Raw genomic sequence first — 6,436 nt, 5'->3', positions numbered from 1 at the left:
CGACATGATACTCCTTCCACCGCCGCGCGACAACGACAATGGCGGCCGACAACCCGCCCGCCGGCGGCGGAATCGACGACATCTTCCCCGCATGGTGGAAGAACAACATTCGAGCTCGCCCCGTCCTCTCCCCCGCCAACGGAGGAGGAGGCGGGGCAACCAAGGCCAAGCGGGAGGCCGCGCTTCGTCGGTTGTCGAGCGAATCGACGTCCCCAGCGCCCCAACGGGGGGCGCGTCGGGCGTCGACCTCGCGTTTGAGACGAAGGCGAGCGCCGTCCCCCCGCAACACACCAATCCCGAGCAAGTGGACGACGCCAGCGCGCTCGCGGAGGGCTTGCAGGACGTCGCCCTCGTACCTAAGACGACGGTGCAATCAGTCCCCGACGTGACTATGTCGCTCCTCGTCGACCAAAAGGTACTGACTGATTCTCATCCTACGTCATTTCGACTCGGCCTCAACCCGCCTAGCGACCTCGCTTTGGCGGGCGCTCTCGTTGAGGCGAGTGCAACCCCTTTGGGGTTTCGTATGCGGTCGCCTTGGGACCGATTGACGGACGTCTCGACCTACGGGCCCTCTGGGTCCGAGGAAGATGACGATCCCAGCATCTGTTGGGATTTCTCTGGATTTGGCAACCCCAGTGCCATGCGGGACTTTATGACCGCATGTGACTACTGCCTCTTCGACTGTTCCGACGGTAGCCGCAGCCTTGACGACGAGGACTGCGGCCCAAGCCGCGAATGTTTCCACGTCGAGCTAGGGGATCCCTCCGAAGGCAACCGTCTCGGCATGCCGGAGGACGGTGATCTCCCTAGGCCGGTGCCTCGCGCTGACATCCCGCGGGAGCTAGCTGTGGTCCCCGTTCCGGCGGGGGGTCACGACCCACAGCTCGAGCAAGTCCGCGGGGCGCAGGCCAGGCTCGACGAGGGAGCAGGAGCGCTTGAGTCGATCCACCGGGACGTCGGGCAGGTATGGGCGGGCCAACCCCCGGCCGGAGAAATACGTCACCTGCCCCAGGGTTTCCAGCACCGCGTCGCCAACGACGTCAGGGTCAGGCCGCCACCCGCATCCAGCGGGGTTGGTCAGAACCTGGCAGCCGCAGCGATGCTCCTCCGCGCGATGCCGGAGCCATCAACCACCGAGGGTCGGCGAATCCAGGGAGAGCTCAAGAATCTCCTGGAAGGCGCTGCGGTCCGACGGGCCGAGAGCTCTGCCTCCCGAAGGCAGGGATACCCCTCGGAACCTCATGCCGCGACTTCCCGATTCATGCGGGAAGCCTCGGTCTACACCGAGCGCACGCGCAACACCGCGCCTGCGGCCCTGGGCCACCTCGGCAACGAGCACCATCGTCGCGACCGTCGGGCCCACCTCGACGAAAGGGTGCGCCGAGGCTACCACCCAAGGCGTGGGGGACGCTACGACAGCGGGGAGGATCGGAGTCCCTCGCCCGAACCACCCGGTCCGCAGGCCTTCAGTCGGGCCATCCGACGGGCGCCGTTCCCGACCCGGTTCCGACCCCCAACTACTATCACAAAGTACTCGGGGGAAACGAGACCGGAACTGTGGCTCGCAGACTACCGCCTGGCCTGCCAACTGGGTGGAATGGGCGACGACAACCTCATCATCCGCAACCTCCCCCTGTTCCTCTCCGACACTACTCGCGCCTGGTTGGAGCACCTGCCTCCGGGGCAGATCTCCAACTGGGATGACTTGGTCCAAGCCTTCGCCGGTAATTTCCAGGGCACGTACGTGCGCCCCGGAAATTCTAGGGACCTCCGAAGCTGCCGACAACAGCCGGGAGAGTCTCTTCAGGACTACATCCGGCGATTCTCAAAGCAGCGCACCGAGCCGCCCAACATCACCGACTCGGATGTCATCGGCGCGTTCCTTGCCGGCACCACCTGCCGCGACCTGGTGAGTAAGTTGGGTCGCAAGACCCCCACCAGGGCGAGCGAGCTGATGGACATCGCCACCAAGTTCGCCTCTGGCCAGGAGGCGGTCGAGGCTATCTTCCGAAAGGACAAGCAGCCCCAGGGCCGCCCATCGGAAGAGGCTCCCGAGGCGTCTACTCCGCGCGGCGCCAAGAAGAAAGGCAAGAAGAAGTCGCAAGCGAAACACGACACCGCCGACGCGGACCTTGTCGCCGCCGCCGAGTACAAGAACCCTCGGAAGCCCCCCGGAGGTGCTAACCTCTTCGACAAGATGCTCAAGGAGCCGTGCCCCTATCATCAGGGGCCCGTCAAGCACACCCTTGAGGAGTGCGTCATGCTTCAGCGCCACTTCCACAGGACCGGGCCACCCGCGGAGGGTGGCAGGGCCCATGACGACGACAAAAAGGAAGATCACCAAGCAGGAGAGTTCCCCGAGGTCCGCGACTGCTTCATGATCTATGGTGGGCATGCGGCGAATGCCTCGGCTCGGCATCGCAAGCAAGAGCGCCGGGAGGTCTGCTCGGTGAAGGTGGCGGCGCCAGTCTACCTAGACTGGTCCGACAAGCCCATCACCTTCGACCAAGCTGACCACCCCGACCACGTGCCGAGCCCGGGGAAATACCCGCTCGTCGTCGACCCCATCGTCGGCGACGTTAGGCTCACCAAGGTCCTGATGGACGGGGGCAGCTGCCTCAACATCATCTACGCCGAGACCCTCAGGCTCCTGCGCGTCGATCTGTCCTGCGTCCAAGCAGGTGCTGCGCAGTTCCACGGGATCATTCCTGGGAAGCGCGTCCAGCCCCTCGGACGACTCGACCTTCCCGTCTGCTTCGGAACGCCCTCCAACTTCCGAAGGAAGACTTTGACATTCGAGGTGGTCGGGTTCCGAGGAACCTACCACGCAGTACTGGGGAGGCCATGCTACGCGAAGTTCATGGCCGTCCCCAACTACACCTACCTGAAGCTCAAGATGTCGGGCCCCAACGGGGTCATCACCATCGGCCCCACGTACAAACACGCGTTCGAATGCGACGTGGAGTGCGTGGAGTACGCCGAGGCCCTCGCCGAGTCCGAGGCCCTCATCGCCGACCTGGAGAACCTCTCCAAAGAGGTGCCAGACGTGAAGCGTCATGCCGGCAACTTCGAGCCAGCGGAGACGGTTAAGGCTGTCCCTCTCGACCCCAGTGGCGACACCTCCAAGCAGATCCGGATCGGTTCTGGGCTCGACCCCAAATAGGAAGCAGTGCTCGTCGACTTTCTCCGCGCAAACGCCGATGTCTTTGCGTGGAGTCCCTCGGACATGCCCGGCATACCGAGGGATGTCGCCGAGCACTCGCTGGATATTCGGGCCGGAGCCCGACCCGTCAGGCAGCCTCTGCGCCGATTCGACGAGGAGAAGCGCAGAGTGATAGGCGAGGAGATCCACAAGCTAATGGCAGCAGGGTTCATCAAAGAGGTATTCCATCCCGAATGGCTTGCCAACCCTGTGCTTGTGAGAAAGAAAGGGGGGAAATGGCGGATGTGTGTAGACTACACTGGTCTCAACAAAGCATGTCCGAAGGTTCCCTACCCTCTACCTCGCATCAATCAAATCGTGGATTCCACTGCTGGGTGCGAAACCCTGTCCTTCCTTGATGCCTACTCAGGGTATCACCAAATCCGGATGAAAGAGTCCGACCAGCTCGTGACTTCTTTCATCACGCCCTTCGGCATGTACTGCTATGTCACCATGCCGTTCGGTTTGAGGAATGCGGGCGCGACGTACCAGCGGTGCATGAACCATGTGTTCAGCAAACACATCGGTCGCACAGTCGAGGCCTACGTCGATGACATCGTAGTCAAGACAAGGAAGGCTTCCGACCTCCTCTCCGACCTTGAAGTGACATTCCGATGTCTCAAAGCGAAAGGTGTCAAGCTCAATCCCGAGAAGTGTGTCTTCAGGGTGCCCCGGGGCATGCTCTTGGGGTTCATCGTCTCCGAGCGAGGCATCGAAGCCAACCCGGAGAAGATCGCAGCTATCACCAGCATGGGGCCCATCAAGGACTTAAAAGGCGTACAGAGGGTCATGGGATGTCTCGCGGCCCTGAGCCGCTTCATCTCATGCCTCGGCGAAAGAGGTCTGCCTCTGTACCGTCTGTTAAGGAAGGCCGAGTGTTTCGCTTGGACCCCTGAGGCCGAGGAAGCTCTCGGGAACCTGAAGGCGCTCCTCACAAAGGCGCCTATCTTGGTACCCCCACCTGATGGAGAAGCCCTCTTGGTCTACGTCGCCGCGACCACTCAGGTGGTTAGCGCCGCGATTGTGGTCGAGAGGCAAGAAGAGGGGCATGCATTGCCCGTTCAGAGGCCAGTTTACTTCGTCAGCGAGGTGCTGTCCGAAACCAAGATCCGATACCCACAAGTTCAGAAGCTCCTGTATGCAGTGATCCTGACGAGGCGAAAGTTGCGACATTACTTCGAGTCTCATCCGGTAACTGTGGTGTCATCCTTCCCCCTGGGGGAGATCATCCAGTGCCGAGAGGCCTCGGGCAGGATCGCAAAGTGGGCGGTGGAAATCATGGGCGAGACAATCTCGTTCGCCCCTCGGAAGGCCATCAAGTCCCAGGTATTGGCGGACTTCGTAGCCGAATGGGTCGACACCCAGCTGCCGACGGCTCCGATCCAACCGGAGCTCTGGACCATGTTTTTCGACGGGTCGCTGATGAAGACGGGAGCCGGCGCGGGCCTGCTCTTCATCTCGCCCCTCGGGAAACACCTACGCTACGTGCTACGCCTCCATTTCCCGGCGTCCAACAATGTGGCTGAGTACGAGGCTCTGGTCAACGGGTTGCGGATCGCCATCGAGCTAGGGGTCAGACGCCTCGACGCCCGCGGTGACTCGCAGCTCGTCATCGACCAAGTCATGAAGAACTCCGACTGCCGCGACCCGAAGATGGAGGCCTACTGCGATGAGGTTCGGCGCCTGGAAGACAAGTTCTACGGGCTCGAGCTTAACCACGTCGCTCGGCGCTACAACGAGACTGCGGACCAGCTGGCAAAAATAGCCTCGGGGCGAACGACGGTTCCCCCGGACGTCTTCTCCCAGGATCTGCATCAACCCTCCGTCAAGATCAACGACACGCCCGAGCCCGAGGCACCCTCGGTCCAACCCGAGGTACCCTCGGCTCAGCCCGAGGCGTCCTCGGTTCAGCCCGAGGTACCCTCGGCCCCCGAGGGCGAGGCACTGCACGTCGAGGAGGAGCGGAACGGGGCCACGCCTGATCAAAATTGGCAGACCCCGTACCTGCAATATCTCCGCTAAGGAGAGCTACCCCTCGACCAAGTCGAGGCTCGGCGGGTAGCGCGACGCGCCAAGTCGTTCGTATTGCTGGGCGATGAGGAGGAGCTCTACCACCGCAGCCCCTCGGGCATCCTCCAGCGATGCATCTCCATCGCCGAAGGTCAGGAACTCCTGCAAGAAATACACTCGGGGGCTTGCGGCCATCATGCAGTGCCTCGAGCCCTTGTCGGGAATGCTTTCCGGCAAGGCTTCTACTGGCCAACGGTGGTGGCTGACGCCACTAGAATTGTCCGCACCTGCGAAGGGTGCCAATTCTATGCGAAGCAGACCCACCTGCCCGCTCAGGCTCTGCAGACGATACCCATCACCTGACCCTTTGTTGTATGGGGTCTGGACCTCGTCGGTCCCTTGCAGAAGGCGCCCGGGGGCTACACGCACCTGCTGGTCGCCATCGACAAATTCTCCAAGTGGATCGAGGTCCGACCCCTGAACAACATTAGGTCCGAGCAGGCGGTGGCGTTCTTCACCAACATCATCCATCGCTTCGGGGTCCCAAACTCCATCATCACCGACAACGGTACCCAGTTCACCGGCAAAAAATTCTTGGATTTTTGCAAGGATCACCACATCCGGGTGGACTGGGCCGCCGTGGCTCATCCCATGTCGAATGGGCAAGTAGAGCGTGCCAACGACATGATTCTACAAGGGCTCAAGCCCCGGATTTACAACAACCTCAACAAGTTCGGCAAGCGATGGATGAAGGAACTCCCCTCGGTGATCTGGAGCCTAAGGACAACGCCGAGCCGAGCCACGGGTTTCACGCCGTTCTTCCTGGTCTACGGGGCCGAGGCCATCTTGCCCACTGACCTGGAATACGGCTCCCCGAGGACGAGGGCCTACAACGATCAAAGCAACCAAGCTAGCCGAGAAGAATCGCTAGACCAGCTGGAAGAGGCTCGGGACAAGGCCTTACTACACTCGGCGCGGTATCAGCAGTCCCTGCGACGCTACCACGCCCGAGGGGTTCGGCCCCGAGACCTCCAGGTGGGCGACCTGGTGCTTCGGCTGCGGCAATACGCCCGAGGGAGGCACAAGCTCACGCCCCCTGGGAGGGGCCATTCGTCATCGCCAAAGTTCTGAAGCCCGGAACATACAAGCTGACCAACAATCAAGGCGAGATCTACGACAACGCTTGGAACATCCAACAGCTACGTCGCTTCTACCCTTAAG

The sequence above is a fragment of the Zea mays genome, chromosome 2 (assembly GCF_902167145.1).
Source record: "Zea mays cultivar B73 chromosome 2, Zm-B73-REFERENCE-NAM-5.0, whole genome shotgun sequence".
Taxonomy (NCBI): domain Eukaryota; kingdom Viridiplantae; phylum Streptophyta; class Magnoliopsida; order Poales; family Poaceae; genus Zea; species Zea mays.
Note: the sequence above shows the minus strand (reverse complement) of the source record.